The following is a 17,647-nucleotide window of genomic DNA, read 5'->3' as shown; positions in this document are numbered from 1 at the left end:
TGGAAAGTGACCATTTTGTTTTTATTGGTTAGGTCAATGTTGTTATGTTGGACTTGATGGGATACGTGATTGATTGGATCAAAACCCAACTTTGTTTGCAGTTGCACTTTGTTTGTTCCCTTTAATAAGAGCAGCTGGATTTATCCACTTCAATTCTGGAATAGATAGGAAGGGAGGAATTTAAACATTGAACACGTCTTCAATGCTGCAAGAAGTCTCAAAGGCTCATGTTGATTAACTTTGGTAAACCTGACACTACTAGTAAAGCGGAGTTTGGGGTGTCTGGTTACTTGTCAAGGGAAACAGAGAGAGGGAGACGGAGGGATTGAGGCAGGGTGTCAGGAAATGACCGGAAGGAGAGTGGACGCTGTTCTCTCGTGAGATTTAAGGCGCTCTTTTGTTGATATATTACCCAGCAAAAGTGAGAAATGCCACTGCAAATGGTGGCGTCTCTCTTGGAAAACAGAAACTCTGAGTAAATGTTTGCTGCTGCTCTATGAAGTTGAAACCGAATATCAAGTGTTCTTTGAGCTATTAAGACGGAAACGGAATATCCACACAAGTAGCGTGAATCCGTGCTAATAAATCTGTCTTTTGGTCCATGTTACAACTGAACACCAGAGTGATTAAAAGCCAGAACATTTTCACTCAAAGCTGGAACCACCACAGAACAATCACGTATTGCAAATTATTTGTTATTTTTTAGGTCAGTATTAGAAAAAAATTATTGCTCCTTACAGTGAAAATTATTATTATTATTTTTTAAACAGACAAACTTTACAATCTTTGATTGTACTTCATGTCTACACATTTGTGGGTACTTCCTATCATTAAATAAACAAATAGACTCATAATGTTAATAGCAGTTCATTAAGTGCATGCGATTCCTTTCATTTGCACAAGCTCACAAATTACAGATTGGAAAGATATTATGGTCATAAGGGTGAAAAAATTTGCATGGATTTCCCTTTTTTGTGCTGTGATCAGCACAGGATAAAAACAGTTTCTGTTGAACTTCACTGAATGCTGCTGTTTCAATCTCATATCTCTTTCCAAATGACTTTTAATAGTATCGCTATCAAGGCTTATCCTTAAATGCTTCAAATAATTTTTGTATACAAATATTACATTTCTTTACTAAACTTTTTTCTTATCTTATTTATTTATTTATTGTCATGCATGAGCTGGATGGGAAAGTGCAGGGATGGTTTTATTCTATAAAATGCCTTCTAAAGTTAGTCTTAATGCTTAAAGCTTCTTGTAATGCTTTTTGATTATAATGAATTATAAGTATTTGTAATCACAGTTGGAATGCATTATGTTACTTAGCTGTTCGTGATTGTGCCTTTAAGAAGTATAATGCATTAAACACATGATATAGCACATTACATTTTAAGGTGTATGATAAAGCATTATGAGTGCATTATATCACATTAATAATACATTTACAATGTATAACATCCACAGGCTTCAAGTAAAGTGTTACGATTTAGGCGTTCTGTTACATAATAAGAAGAAGAATGATGAAATAATCTTGGCGAAATGCTATTTGACATGCAAAACCAACACTTCATGTATAAGTACTTGATAATGTAAATGTATAAATTCCTTCAGAAATGTGGTTGCTGGTTAGGATCATATGTTCATGTCTATTGTGGCCTGCTGAACATTACTTTTTTTTTTCAGTCACCCATAAAGGGCCCTGGGAAGATCAGTGAGTATTGATGCTAACTACCACACCTGGAGTTGTGAGTTCAAATCCAGGTTGTGCTGAGTGACTCCAACCAAATTTGCCCAGTTGCTAGGGAGGGTAGAGTCACACGGGGTAATCTCCTCGTGGTCACGATTAGTGGTTCTCGCTCTCAATGGGGCGCGTGGTAAGTTGTGCGTGGATCGCGGAGAGTAGCAAGAGCTTCCACATGCTGTGAGTCTCCACGGTGTCATGCACAGTGAGCCACGTGAAATGATGCGCAAATTCACTGTCTCAGAAGTGTAGGCAACTGAGACTTGTCCTCTGCCACCCGAATTGAGGCACGTAACCGCGCCACCATGAGGACCTAATAATTAGTGGGAATTGGGCATTCCAAAATTGGGGAGAAAAGGGGAGAAAATAAAAATACAAAAAATGTCACCCATATACACCTTTCAAGGATTTAATAAAAACATGTATGTATCAGTATTTAAATCAAGATGAACAAAAGTAAGAAATGCAAAATTTCAAAAGTCATAGGAAATAAGATTTTGAAGAATATCTTATAAGATAAGAAATATTGACAATTCAAATTTTTTTCCCCTTCAAACTGTACCTCATGTTTTTTAAGACTGAAATATTAAAGAGCCCATATTATGCTCTTTACAGGTTCATGATTTTATTTTTGGGGTCTACCAGTATTGGTTTACATGCTTTATTGTACTTGAGTCTAGGAGTGGTGGTGGCGTAGTGGGCTAAAGCACATAACTGTTAATCAGAAAGTTGCTTGTTCAATCCCCACTGCCACCACCATTGTGTCCTTGAGCAAGGCCCTTAACTCCAGGTTGCTCCGGGGTGATTGTCTCTGTAATAAGTGTACTGTAAGTCGCTTTGGATAAAAGCGTCTGCCAAATGCATAAATGTAAATGTAATGTTCAAAAAACACATTATTGTTCTCATATTGTACATTGCCTGAAACACTCTGATTTACATCCTGTCTCTTTAAAGCACCCCTTTTAGAAAAGCCAAGTATGCTATGATTGGTCAGCTGGCCCAGTCTGTTGTGACTGGTCAACCGCTTTAAGCATGTGTCGGAAATGTAGCGTCCCTTACCATAACCAAAGTAGCCCTTAGGCGAGCATTATGCAAATGTATTACATAGTGACATAGCTACATCACGGAAGTAATTTAAAGGTTCAATTGAAGAATGTGACATTTTTTAACATGATTAGAAAACATATGGCCACATAAAGGTAAAAAAAATACCCTTGAAAATCAAATCTAGGGTGCAAATATCGTCTCTTAATGGAAACGTTTATTTCTGAAATGGTATACACACCCTGGTATCCAGGCCCTGGTAACTATGACCAAAATGAAAAGAAGGCTGTAAAAGAGTTTGCAAACACTCTTTCTGCAGGTGTAGCAGTGATTTGCAAAGAGTGTACAATTGCTAAAGCAAGCGTCATTATTACTATTACTTAGACTTAGGGTTTGGGATTCGAACAAACCCCTTATCCTAGTAAACTTCAGTGCATAACTTGTCCGGTTTGAGCTACGGACATGAATGATGCCTCAAATCATGCTACTTTTTGAGGAAATGCATGCTCCATTATAATTGATGAAGCTGTCTACACTGCACGCATACAACCATGTTGTAGTGTGGACAGGCCGTTATACACCCAAATCCTGGGGCGCCCTCAGATCTCTCTGGTCTCTCCTCTTATTTCGTTCTCCCTTCTAAGTTTCAGAGCCATTTTCTCTGTCTTTCTCTGCTCTCCCTGAAGTTGCACAGGTCAAATAACAGAGGGACGGCTCTCAAGTCTGCTTTGGGGTTAAGGAGCCCCTTAGTGCCGTTTTAAGAGCCCAATTACTCCCATCAGGTGTGAGAAACTGCCTTGCCCGACGGGCTGATACAAAAACACCCTTACACACACAAACACTTGTGCCAAGGGGGGAATTTTTGTCACCTGGTGAAGAAGTGTGCTAAACAGCTTGAGCCAGACATATTTCTGAAATGTCGACACCTCTACGGGACAAACGGGAATGAGTGAGTGTATTGTGGGGTAGTTTAACGTCATGTCAGATGTGTTGATCAGCCTTGCACCTGAAGAAGAACAGAAAATGGACCCATTTCTCATTTCCGGGTAAGGAACTTGGGGAGTACAGGGGAGACCGTACACTGTTAATGTTGTTATTGCTGGATAAATCAACTTGTCTTAATTAAACATGACTTGAAATGTCCGGTTTTGGACTTATAACTCAAATATCTATGTTCCTTGAACTTATTTATCTTAAAAATGTTTAGGCTTAGGATTTTAACTGTTCTCTCAAACGATTTAATGCAGAATTGAGGCTATGGGGAATACCCATAATCCCTTGCGCTTGAAATATTTTATTATGTTTCCTTGGTAAAAGGGAACATATGGGGACATTTAAATAGTTGTTATTAAAAATTCATTGAGGTTTTAGCTCTTTTGTAGTATTATTTATATTGATTTGTTGCAAATAGTTGTTTCGTGTGATGACACCATTAGGGTTATCCGTGTTCCTTTTGGACAAATTGGACCCTGATGCTCTATTTTAGTTCCCCTTGTGCACGTGCAACTGAAGTATGTGTATATATGCAATATATGTAAGTACAATCGATTATAATCTTTATTTTATTTGAGCTCTGTTATTGTGTAGTTTAAATTTGAGTCAGTTCAACTAAAATGATCAAGTAGAAACAACAAGATTTTTATAGCAAACCTGAATAAAGTATATAAAATACTTGCATCTAGTTACGTTAACTTAAATAGTTACGTTTATTCGATATGAACACCCAACCCGATCTCATGAAAATTCGGACGTCATTTATGAGTTTGCTCTTTCGTATGGTCTCGCATGATGTTGTTCGCATAAACTCATAGGACTTCATCACGTGCAAATTCCTGAATGTCTAGTGCGGAAGTAAGCGCGAGTTCCGCGCACGAGGCAATAAGGACGTACTTATTAATAGTATGCCATTTCCCAAACTCCTTATCTAAACTTAACCAATCAGTAGAGTGTGTAAACATGATAGGAAGCTGTTGTGTGTGACAGAAGCAAGTAATTGTCACGTATTAAATGGAAACGATGTCCAGCCACGTCATTGGCTGTAGTGAAAGTCATAGTGCAGTCACACGATATCATACGAATTAGCTAAATTTAGAAACGTCGTACGGATCCTGACAATATCGCCATGAGAGTGTGTTGGAACACCAACTTAACTGAACACAGAAGTTTTGGAGATGCCATTACCCAAATCAATTGAAGGAACAGCTTTACTCAATCATTTTGAGTAAAGTCAACTTATTAGGGTATTCAGTGCAGAAAATGTATCCACTATTACATTTCCAAGACTTTCCAAAAGAATAGAAAAATAGTGAGACATGAATTACCACAGTCATATCAGAACACATTTACCATCACTCCCTGAGCAGTGTTGACTAGTTTTAGTTTTATTTAATTATTATTATTAGTGAGGGTATTGTACTGTAATGCCAAATGTTTCGATATAAATGCACACTAATTTAGAAAATGAATAAAATAGGCAGAAATTAAGGTGGAAATACATCGTCACAGTCTGTGAAAGGGGTCCATAGGAAAGGAGAGAAAGGAAGGTGAGCCTCAGAGTCTGAGGTGACCTTTGACCTCGATATGGAGCTAATCAGAGCCAGAAAGAGTGGACGCAAAGACAAAGAGATAGACAGAGACAGAAAAAACAGAGAGAAACTTAACTGACCTGGTTTTAGGTGCACATACACACCCAGAGAAACACATACAAACATGCCTACGCTTTGATGTCACCTGTAAAACTGAGGGGGAGTTCACTAACAATTAATAGTGTTGCGTTCACTAAAGTACAGGTAATTATCAAAGTCCCTTGCAAGCCAAGTCTGCGGCCATTTTGGGAACACTCCCGGGCAGCTGAGTTGTATGGATACAGTTGGCATGAAAGTACAGCTCCGATTCACTTTAATGGGGAAAGACAAAATCTCAAAACCGGTTCGGATAATATTACAATCAAAGAACATATTTTAAATCAGCGGTAAACTCTGACAACAAGCAGTATCACAATCTGTGCTTCTTCAGCTAAGATCATGCTACAAAATGCTATTTTTCAGGCTGGTTCAGCTAATGTTCTCGAGTTGACTGACAGGTGATATCTTTATCTAAAAGGTGATTGGCTCTTTTACCTGTAAGACTTGGCTTCATTTTCTACATTCGCAATATTGCCAATAATCAATTTCTCCCATTCATTTTAATACAAATGTTCCGTCTCAAGCTAAACAGTCTTTGGAATTGTCCAAGTATGCCAACGCTTGCAAACATGCCTACAAATCTGTGCTGGATGAAATGTGCATTTCACAATTCTCGGTTTTGCGAGTCGGTTTTGGAGGATGCAGTAGGCTATTGTGAGCTGGCATAGACTTTACTGGGACTGTACAGCATCATACCACCACTTGCAATTAAGAACACTGAACTGGCTCATAAAAAGTCAAAAGAGCACTCTACTGCCTGGCACGTCTGAATATTTGCCTGGTTATAACACTTGATGAATTACTGTTGCCGCGATCGCTTGAAATGAACACTAAGATCTCTTTTAAATGAAATTCCATCTACAGCCTGCTTTCCATGGGTGGTAGAGCGATATAAATTATGGCAGGCAAATAGTGCAGAGTTTTACAAATAAGACTCAATCTATAATAAATCAAATTTACATTGAAAGGAAGCGCATCTACACTGAAATGAGCGACAATTACTTAATTTAAACACAGTGCGGCATTATTTTAGCGCATTTAGCATATGTTGAAACTTGTTCGTGGGTGCTTAGTGAAATACCTCATGGAAAAGTGCTGCAACTGTTAAGTGAATTCATCCCTGTGTCTTGGTCTCAGTGTGTGTGGTTTCCTCTCGTCATACAGAAGCCCAGCAGGACATATGATAAGACGAACCCTGAATTGAACACTTTTGTTTCTCACTAAAGGAAAAGAGGAAAATTCCCCTGCAAACCCTTTTACACCGACAGCTGCACACACACACACACACACACACACACACACACACACACACACACACACACACACACACACACACACACACACACACACACACACACACTCACACACACACACACACACACACACACACACACACACACGCAGTCCGGCTTTACTGCATACAGCTCCCCACAGCTGCATGACTGATGTAGTGAGCAAAGCGAACATCTCATAAAACGTCACCTGCAGTCAGGCCTACATGTACCTGTAACATATCAATACTTTACAACATCAGCAAATGCCATTTCTCCAGCCATATATAACCGAGGCCTTCACACATTATTCATAGCAGTACGAGCCTGAAAACACAAATACAGTACAGTTTGGAGTCCCATGACTATTTTTTAAAAGCATTTGAGGAACAAATCCCATTTTTGTGAGATCTGTTAGATATGTTTGATAAACTATCTAACATAAAAGTAGCATAGCTCCCCCAATGTGATTTTGGCCTGTTCAACCTTAATTTAGCATACCACATTACATATCACACAAATCTGGATTTTAAGCTTTGTTCAGACTATCCCAAATGTTTGGTAACAGGGCTGCACAAATCGCAAACCTCACAGCTAAAATAATATTTAGTTTGCCCACCTGTGGTTGACGGTACACATCTTCTAAAGGTTCAGCACCTTTACCTCCGATTACTTCATTTTTAAGAGTTTTTAAACAGGCCCTATTTTATACTCTATTCTTGTAAAGTGTCGCCACACTTCTTGTTGTGCCGCTAAAAGAGTGCACAATATTGATGGTGAATGATAGAGAGAGCAGGTCAGGGCGTTTATGTACGTGTGAGTGTTTCTCGTGAAGTGTTTCATTGACTGGGTGTGTACACATATGTGTGCACTGGCCAGAATAAAAATCACATTGTGTTGAAAGTTCTTATCTCTCACCCATATGAGAGTGCGTGTTCATGCGCAATTTTGTGTGCAGGAGGGTGTGTATGAGATTGTATTTGTGAAGTGTTTTGACCAGCAGGGCTTTAGTCTGAGGTGGTTTTTGAATCTAATCCACATTGAGAAGTTTGGCTGCTTTCTGGTGGAAGGTTACTGAGAGGTGTGAGGTCAAAGGGCGACATGAAGACACAACCATATCTATAACATTACACCTAATAAATCCACACTGCTGCATGTGTGTGTGTGCTATCAGGTGGGTAGCTGTTATCTTATTAAGTACTAAAACCTAATTACTAGAGTTTTAAGATATTCTAAAGCAATACATCACGAGATACAATGTATTTCAGTGATTTTACCATGGTTAAAGAGTGTTGTTAGGCGCAACACAGAGCAGATTGCCTAAAACACCTTAAACCACAGTAAAATGACTATAACACAGTCTTTTGAGGTTTATTGCCTATAGGAAATGGTTACAACAGCATTTATTTATTAATAATAATAATTAGTGGTTAACCGATATGAGTTTTGGTTGATGTAAATTTCTCATGAGCAGTGTAGCTGATGTACTATATAATATTAATAGGGTTAATAAGCTGACATATAATATTATATATATATATATATATACACATACACCAATCACCCACAACATTAAAACCACCTGCCTAATATCATATAGGTCCCCCTTGTGCCACCAAATCAGCTCTGACCCGTTGAGGCATGGACTCCACAAGACCTCTGAAGGTCTAGCAGCAGATCCTTTAAGACCAGTAAGTTGCAAGGTGGGAACTCCATGGATTGGACTTGTTGGTCCAGCACATCCCATAGATGCTCAATTGTTTTGAGATCTGGGGAATTTGGGGGCCAAGTCAACACCTTGAACTCTTTGTCATGTTCCTCAAACCATTCCTGAACAAGTTCCTTCTGAATGAGGACACTGTCTTTCACCAGGGAATACCATTGCCATGAAGGGATGTACATGGTCTGCAAAACTCTTTAGGTTGGTGGTACGTGTCAAAGTAACATCCAGATAAATGCCAGGACCCAAGGTTTCCCAGCAGAACATTGCCCAGAGCATCACACTGCCTCTGCTGGCCTGCCTTCTTCCCATGGTACATCTTGCCGCCATCTCATCCCCAGGTAAAGATGCACATGCACCCGGCCGTCCACATGATCTAAAAGAAAATGTCAAGACCAGGCCACCTTCTTACATTGCTCCATGGGCCAGTTCTAACGCTCACGTGCTCATTGTAGGTGATTTCGCCGGTGGACAGGGGTCAGCATTGGCACTCTGACTGGTCTATGGCTATGCAGCCCCATACGCAGCATGCGCTTTGTGTTCTGATGCCTTTCTATCATGGCCAGCATTACGTTTTTCAGCAACTTGTAGCTCTTCTGTGGGATCAGACCAGACGGGCTAGCCTTCGCTCCCCACACGCATCAGTGAGCCTTGGGCGCCCATGACCCTGCCGCCAGTTCACCGGTTGTCCTTCCTTGGACCACTTTTGGTAGGTACTAACCACTGCATACCAGGAACACCCCAGAAGACCTGCCGTTTTGGAGATGCTCTGACCCAGTCGTCTAGCATCACAATTTGGCCCTTGTCAAAGTCGCTCAAATCTTTAAACTTGCCCATTTTTCCTGCTTCCAACACATTAAATAAAAAAAAACTGACTGTTCACTTACTGCCTAATATATCCCACCCATTGACAGGTGCCATTGTAACAAGATAATAAATGTTATTCACTTCACCTGTCAGTGGTTTTAATGATGTGGCTGATCAGTGTATATATACTGTATATATATTATGCAGTATATAATAAATAATTGTATTAATAAACCAATAACATGAATCTAAATATAGTTATTATTAATATTACTATAATAAATTATATTGTAAATATGTTATTTTTTAACATACATTCCATAATAATAACAATGTAGTTTATTATTATATTATATTATATTATATTACAATACATTACATTATAAAATATTATAGGTCCTATAGACAGTATGTTACCTTATAAATACGACAACATGTTGGCATGATTCTGTTATCTATGTCTATCTAGTTATAATCAAAAATAACTGTGACTCAAAAGATTACTTTAAAGGTTATACAGTGGTGGTTGTCCTAATTCATGCTCAAGCACTTTAGAAATGGGGGCCGCTGAGAGAATTTTTGGTGCTTGTCACCCACATTGTAGAAAACAGGAAGGCTTAGATGACACCTCTGTGGAGAGCGGCCCAACACAATGGCTAATGCACTGACACATGAACACACACACACTCTCTGTGCTCATATCCTGGGGAAATGTGTGTGTGTGTGTGTATCTCTGAAGTTAAAGTAGAGGCAGACAAAAACGTCTCACGTAATAACAGTACTTACTGTTGAAGATTTCATGCAACGAGAAAAGAAAAGTCGATTTTCAAATTTTTGCAAGAATTTTGCAACAAAATGCAAGCAATGCTTGCCTGTGGAAAAAGTCACTATAATGCAAGGGATTTGTGAGTGGTCACCAGGGTGTTGCTATACAGTTGTTTAGGTGTTATGAATGTTTTTTTAGTGCATTGCTATACGGTTGCTATGGTTTTCTGTATGGTTTACATTGCAGCTTGCTTTTAGAAGAAAGTGTCCTTGTGAATAAACTAATAATCCATAATGTAGTCATAATAACCTGGCTATCAAGAGTTACTGAGATTATGCAGAGTCTGAACCTGCAACCTTTTGGCTATCAAATCAGATTTTAATCCATATTGCCACGCCAACCCTTATAGATACAATTTCAACATAAAATAGCAAATGTACTTGATCTTTAGCTTTTGATTTTAGAAGATCACACAGAAATGTATTAAGAATAAACAATAAGCAATAAGAAAATGTTAGTGGTTAGATCTTTTAAAGATACAGAGATGTAGGCTGATGTCATCTGACAGCTAGAGGGCAGTCATGTACGGGACCCGTCGAGACACATGGACAAACAGAGGGGGAGGTCACACACATCCTCTTCACACACACACACACACACACACACACACACACACACACACACACACACACACACACACACACACACACACACACACACACACACACACACACACACACAGGTTGCTCCATCAGTTGACCTCCCACTTTAACAAGTGTCTCCCTGCTGTAATTACCAGCTCTGGTTTGAGTTCATTAAAGTCAGTCCTGGGATCCGTTTCCCATAATCAGATTCTTATCGCACACATTGCGCCTGGAATCCCAAACTGGACACGGATCAGAGGAGAAGCAAACCTTGCACAACAGCCACTTTTATCAAACAGAGTGTGTATGGTAATGCAGAGCTATATAATGCGTTCTGAATGTATTGTAAATTTGAGAGAGAGATCATTGTTTTTTTCAGTTGTAAAGACATGGAATAGCACAATGATTTTACTTCGGTAACGTGACATATTTTAGAGTGAAACAGAATATTATGATGGAAATAGGTTGGATTTTATCCATCAGGATTTCATTGGATCATTAGATTTTAGGCTATAATTAGTGGTGGTAGCTCAGGCAAGCATCACTATTACTATAGAGCGCAACAGTGCCTGCCCGCTTAGTTTCGGAAGTATATTTTCTTCCATAGGGATTTTTAAAAATCCTTCAAAGAGATCTAAGCCATGAACCAAAACAAACAGCTCTGAGGTGAATTATTGCATTAAAAACTTTGATTTGAAGCAAATAATCTAAAAAAATCTGACAAAAAGACAAAGGTACAAGACTTTTATCCTTAACTTATATAATGAGGGAATAAACTACAATCTCATTAAGCATTATGAATGATACAATAATAATAAATAAAATAAAATATATACAAATATAAAACGATTAAATATAAGTTGTTGATTATAGGCACAGAAACAATATACTTTATTGTTTTACAATTACTCAATTTGTACTCGATTGCATTATTTGTAATGCGTCACTAGCTGGGTTTCCATTCAACTGTTTTGGTAACACATTATAAAAAGGTCCATTCTTTAACATTAGTTAATGCATTAAGTTTCATGAAATATTTTTACAACATTTATTAATCTTTGTTAATATTGGTTAATAAAAATACAATTATTCATTGCTATTTCAAGTTTGTTCATAATGCATTAACTAATGTTAACAAATACAACCTTTAAATTAAAAAACAATATTAGCATATGTTGAAATTAACATTAAAGGAATAATTCACCCAAAAATGAAAATTCTCTCTTCATGAACTCACCATCATGCTATCCCAGATATGTATGACTTTATGACTAAGAGTTTTAGTTCAGCTCTGTAGGTCTATACAATACAAGTGAATGGGTGCAAAAATGTTGACACTCCAAAAATCACATTAAGGCCACATAAAAGTAATCCATAAGACTCCAGTAGTTAAATCCATATCTTCAGAAGTAATATGATATGTGTGGGTGAGAAACAGAACAATATTTAAGTCCATTTTTGATAGAAATTCTTCTCCCTGCCCAGTAGGGGGCAATATACATGAAGAATGTGAATCACCAAAAACACAAGAAGAAGAATATGAAAACAAAGTGGAGCCTGACTGAGCAGGGAGGAGAATTTATAGTAAAAAGGACCTGTCATACACCTATCATATCACTTCTGGAGACATTGATTCAACCACTTGAGTCCTATGGATTACTTTTATGCTGACCTTTGTGTTATTTTGGAGCTTAAAAATGTTGTCACCCATTCACTTGCATTGTATGAACCAAAAGAGCTGAGAAATCCTTCTAAAAATTTTCATTTGTTTTCTGCTGAATAAAGTCATACACATTTGGGATGGCATATGAGTAAATGATGAGAGAATTTTCCGTTTTTGGGGAATTGTTCCTTTAACTAAGCTTAATAAATGCTGTTAAAATACTGTTCATTGTTAGTTCAGGTTAACTAACATTAACAAATGGAACCTTATTGTAAAGTGGTACCACTATTTTAGTTCAAATTTAAAAATTCCAAATAAGAAATCCTGAATAGAAATGCTTGATATGCGAATAAACCCTCAAAATTCACTTCAAAGTTTATGCGCTTGGATGATGTGGAGTTTCTGGAGTTTTGCATAATAAAAAATGTGAATTAATGTTATGACCATGTTTCTGCTCCTTTTCAAGATTTCTTACATTTTAATAATGTTTCAATTCTTCAACCATAGCCCTGGTGCGTCGGAAGTGTTTCACCCACATCTCCCAGGTACATAGAGGCTGGTGGCATATGGGAATAGCCATTTGAGCCACCATTATGTGAGCTATTGCGCTTACATTGCAACGTCTCCTGTTTACATTTAATAACATAATGCAAAAATTACAGCAAATACAACTCTCCCCTAAGCAAGGAGGTTGTTCAGCTGCTCCATGACATGAAGTGGGCTCCCTCAAGATAATGCACAAACAGTTGACGGAAACACGCAATGTTTAGAATTGTCAGAAAAAACGTGAAACATTTGGATGGAAATCCAGCTATTCATGTAAACGGTCGCTGCAGTGCTTGTTTGCAGACTTTGTTTGAAATAACATGGACTGATGGCTTTAACTGAAGGACATACCATCAATTAATTTCCTTGGAGCTCATGGTAGGCCTTTCTTTAAAGGTTTAAAAGTTATCAGGGATGTTTCTAGCTATAAGAGGTATAAGCGGGCGCTTAGGGACCCCGAGCCACCAGGGGACCCCGCAAAGCAATTTATTTTTTAAATACTAAAATCTGCGAGTAAGACTCAGAATAATGCATCTGTTATCGCTCAATTAGACAGGTTAAGGGGCCCCCTTGTGGTCCGAGAGGGAAGGGAGATTGCGGGGAGCCTCCAAGTAGGATTTTGCTTAGGGCCCCCTTGTGCTCAGAAACAGCCCTGTAAGTTATCATTAAAAATCAATTTGTCTATGGAAAAATTTTATGAGATTTTGTTTCTTCCGGAATCAACCTGTTAAACTTCATCGCTCATACTTGTTGAGGAGAGTTTTCAAAAGTGTCCGGGCTTACAGTTTTGGTGTAAATGCCATAGACTTACTTTGTAGGTTACCTGAGCCATATCTGGAGACAAGAGTATCATCGAGGCTTGGAAGTGGACTGTTTTGACTTGGGCCAGTAAGCAACCAACTAACAACCACTCAGATTTGGCTAAATGTGACTTCACATTCTCTTTACATACAAACCTCAGGCTAGATAGTTTGTGCTCATTGGAGTCTTTCCTACAATTATTCTAGAGGGCAAATGGATAATATATATATACATAGGGCAGTTTCTTGACATTAGCCCCCCACCACCCAACCCCTCATCCAGACATACAGACACATATACACACACTCATGTCCATTCATTATAGCTTATCTAGCGAGAACTAACCTGCAACCATGACACAGGATATCCTGCTGCCTTCATTACAGTGCCAGAAGTCATTACTCCACATCACACACACTCTAACACACACACATACATACACATCCATACACCTCCTAACTCTTTCAAGCTGCCTTCAGTCCAGACTCATGTCACACATGCCAATGGCAAAGCAAGCATCAAAGTCGATGGTGTAGTCTGTGCTACCAATGAGGTGAGACAGAAGAACTGCCGGTTTCAGAGTTGTAAACAAACAGATTGTCAGAAAAAGACTGAGAGACAGAAGACAAGTTATTAGGAAGGAAGTCTCACTCAATTTGCGGTCATAGTATGATAATGGTGCAATGATATGCTTATGAGATGAAGATGTGTGTATGTGTGTGCCCACTTAGGACCATTCATTCAAGTCAACGTGAAATAAAAATTGACCCAATTTATTTTCTCAATACACATTCCTAGACTTATTGCACATGATTCATCAGTGCATGTTATTTCAAAGATAACAATGTTTGTCTTTGTAATCTTTTATCAAAATGTAATAACTTGCTCTGTCTTTGAAATTTACTTTCCTTTTTGACTGACGTCACCAAGTCATTTTATTTATGGTTACATTCATGCATGAACCACCCACTTTTCAAGATCACATAAAATCCTGATGTATAAAATCAAGAACTGCCCTATATACTCTTATTGAAAATCCTGTTTAACTCAGCAATACAGTGGTGTCCACTATGACTACATTGAACATACAGTATGGGATTTAGAATTTTTAAACATTTTAAACAAAGTCATAATGTAAAATGAATGGAATGGAATCCTAGCATTGTTCTCATTTCCTGTTCAGATTTGCTAACACTTTACAATAAGGTTGCATGTGTTAACATTAGTTAGCTATATAAGATTTCTTGGTTTAAAATGAACAACTTGCCATATTATTATTTGACAAATTATTTAATAAAGTATATTTTATACCCATCATTATTGAATCCTTGTTTATGTTTTAGTTTACGTGTTATTGTGTGCATTGCATAGACATTTATTGTAGTAACTGAGGCTGTCTTCTATTGAACTTGTATCAGCCATATCAAGAGTTCAACTTCTTAAATTGAAAATTGTAGTACAATTCATTAATAGTAGATAAAACACTTGAATAATCATATTAAAATAATAATAACACTGCCTGCCGGTGGTGGATGCTGGCTAGGGAGAACAGCGACGCTGATGATGTGATTGCCTTGGTGGTGCTGGAGCAGTTTGTCTCCTGGCTGCCAAAGGGGATGGCCGAGTGGGTCCAGTTCTTCCGGCCAGCATTGCTGGATGGAGCGGTCCAGCTGGCGGAAGACCATTTGGTGGCATATCCAGGGGTCGGCGAGACCCATCTCTCTCTCCCCCCTTCTCCTTTCCGCCTGTTCCGTTCCCCCAGAAACAGGGGAACATTCCCCCGAATCCGGCTACACGTCTTGGGGGTTCCCTGTACCACCAAACCAAGTTTCTCCCCTCATTTCATCCCAGGTGAAGGAACCCACTGCCACAGGTGTGGGCAGGAGGCTTGGGTCGGTCTGCTGGAGTTGCGAGGAGCCAGATCATGTCTGAGATATGTGCCTGTTAATGGAGGTGGAGGCCTTGATCTAGGTCCCCAACACTCCACAGACCGCCCCCAATCGAGCAGGGATGTACCAGATACCGGTGAGTGTCAAGGGGAGTTCATACCAAGCCTTGGTGGATTCGGTTGTAATCAATGCTTGGTTCAAAATGGGGCATTGGATACAAATAATCGGATAAGGGTCAGGTGTGTGCACAGGGATATTCAGGATTATCCCATAGTGATTGTCACAATAATGTTCAGGGGACAAAAGCATAATGTTGAGGCGGTGGTTAGTCCTTGCCTCACCCATCCGCTAATTTTGGGAGCTAATTGGCCGGCTTTTCGATTATCATTGAAGGGGTTGTGTGTGGATGGGTCCTGTAAGGATGTGAGTCGGTGTGAGATGGGCAAAGCACTGGCTGGGGAGGCGTGGTCTGGGCCATCAGCGTCTGCTTCGCATCAGGCTGATGCCAGGGAAGGTGTCATCCTCCCCCGCCTTCAGGAAATTCCCGATAGAGGATTCCCCTTTAGAGCAGTCACGAGAAAAAACCCTGAAGCACACATTTGACCAAGTGATAATGATTGATGGTCAACGTCTTCAGCTAGGCATTGCCCTCACATATCCATATTTTTCAATTATAAATGATCAGTTGTATAGAGTGACACAGAACGATTGGACAAATGATAGAAGAGTTCCACAGTGATTGGGTAAGCCTGGTAGTTCTAGTGCCTAAGAGCGATGGCATGGTCTGGTTCTCTGTGGATTATAGTAAAGTCAACACAGTGTTGAAATGTAATGCATATCCATTGCCTTGTATTGACGAACTGCTCGATCAGTTGGGCAAAGCTCACATTTATTCAACACTGGATTTAACAAAGGATTATTGGCAGTTCCCCTTAACGCCAGTGTCCCGTGAAAAAACTGCCTTCCCCACAACATTTAATTTACACCAATTTGTGACCCTTCCATTCATTTGTTTGGGGCACTGGCTATGTTTCAGCATTTTATGATCAGGGTTCCCAGACCGCAAACTATGTGTGCCGCAGCCTATTTGTATGACATCATTATTTACAATAATGATTGGCAGCAGCACATGCAGCATCTGGGGGCTGTTCCGAGGTCGCTGAACGCTCAAACGCTTGCTCACGCTCATCGCTCACGGCAAACTCGAAGAAGTGTGCAACTGGGTGGGTGGAGGTATGGGATATGGTGTTCCACTTGGGTCACGGTCAGGTGGGGCCCCAAATTGATAAAACTGTGGTGATTGCAACCTGCCCGAAATCCATACTTAAAAGGAGGTGAGGAGCTGGCTATTATCGCTGTACCAAAGGTGGTGGAGGGGGAGGAGCGCCTGGTGCTGTACATTAGTGGAATGCTTTCTATGAGAGAGACTAAGTACAGCACCATAGAGAAGGAGTGCTTGGCCATCAAGAGGGCGGTCCTCACCCTCCACCACTATTTGTAGGGACAAGCATTCACCCTCTGTTCGGACTATGCCCCACTCCATTGGCTCCACCGCATGAAGGATGCAATGCCCGGATCACCCGTTGGTATCTGGCACTCCAGCCGTTTAGGTTCAAGGTGGTCCAGAGGACTTCCTCTCCAGAAAGGAGGAGGGGACGGTTTCCTCTCCAGAAACAGGACGTTTCCCCGGCTTGTGTTGTGCAATGGGGTTATGTGGAGGCTAGGGCATAGTCGAGGGTTCATTTGGAAAGAGAGTAAGTGGTAAGGGTTCTCACCTGAGATTAATTGCTGGTAATTGCTTGTTTCTGGGTTCAGAGTGAAAGATGGGGGAAATAAAAGGGCCTGTCCTCAGAGTGTGTGAGAGAGATAGAGAGCCCAGCTGACAAGCTGTTTGATTGTGTTGGCCGATGGCGTTTTTAAAAATTTAAATTATATGAAGTTATATCATTGCACACTGAAGCAAACATATTATTTTGTTATTACTATTATAAAAGTTGGAGTTGGCATAGGAGTCACCGTTTCCCACTTCCTTTGAACTTGTTACACATATACTAACACATTTCTTAAC

At 39.5% G+C, this 17,647-nt stretch overlaps 1 protein-coding gene across 2 annotated transcripts in view; it reads right to left on the bottom strand.

Annotated features, from left to right (window-relative positions):
• Window positions 1–17,647, bottom strand: part of LOC127630719 (histone-lysine N-methyltransferase PRDM16-like) — a 298,653-nt gene that overhangs the window by 36,923 nt on the left and 244,083 nt on the right. The gene's annotated exons all lie outside the window — the stretch shown is intronic.

This window comes from Xyrauchen texanus, chromosome 37 (genome assembly GCF_025860055.1).
Source record: "Xyrauchen texanus isolate HMW12.3.18 chromosome 37, RBS_HiC_50CHRs, whole genome shotgun sequence".
In the NCBI taxonomy this organism is placed as follows: Eukaryota; Metazoa; Chordata; class Actinopteri; order Cypriniformes; family Catostomidae; genus Xyrauchen; species Xyrauchen texanus.
Note: the sequence above shows the minus strand (reverse complement) of the source record. Positions and strands in the feature narration are given on the sequence as shown.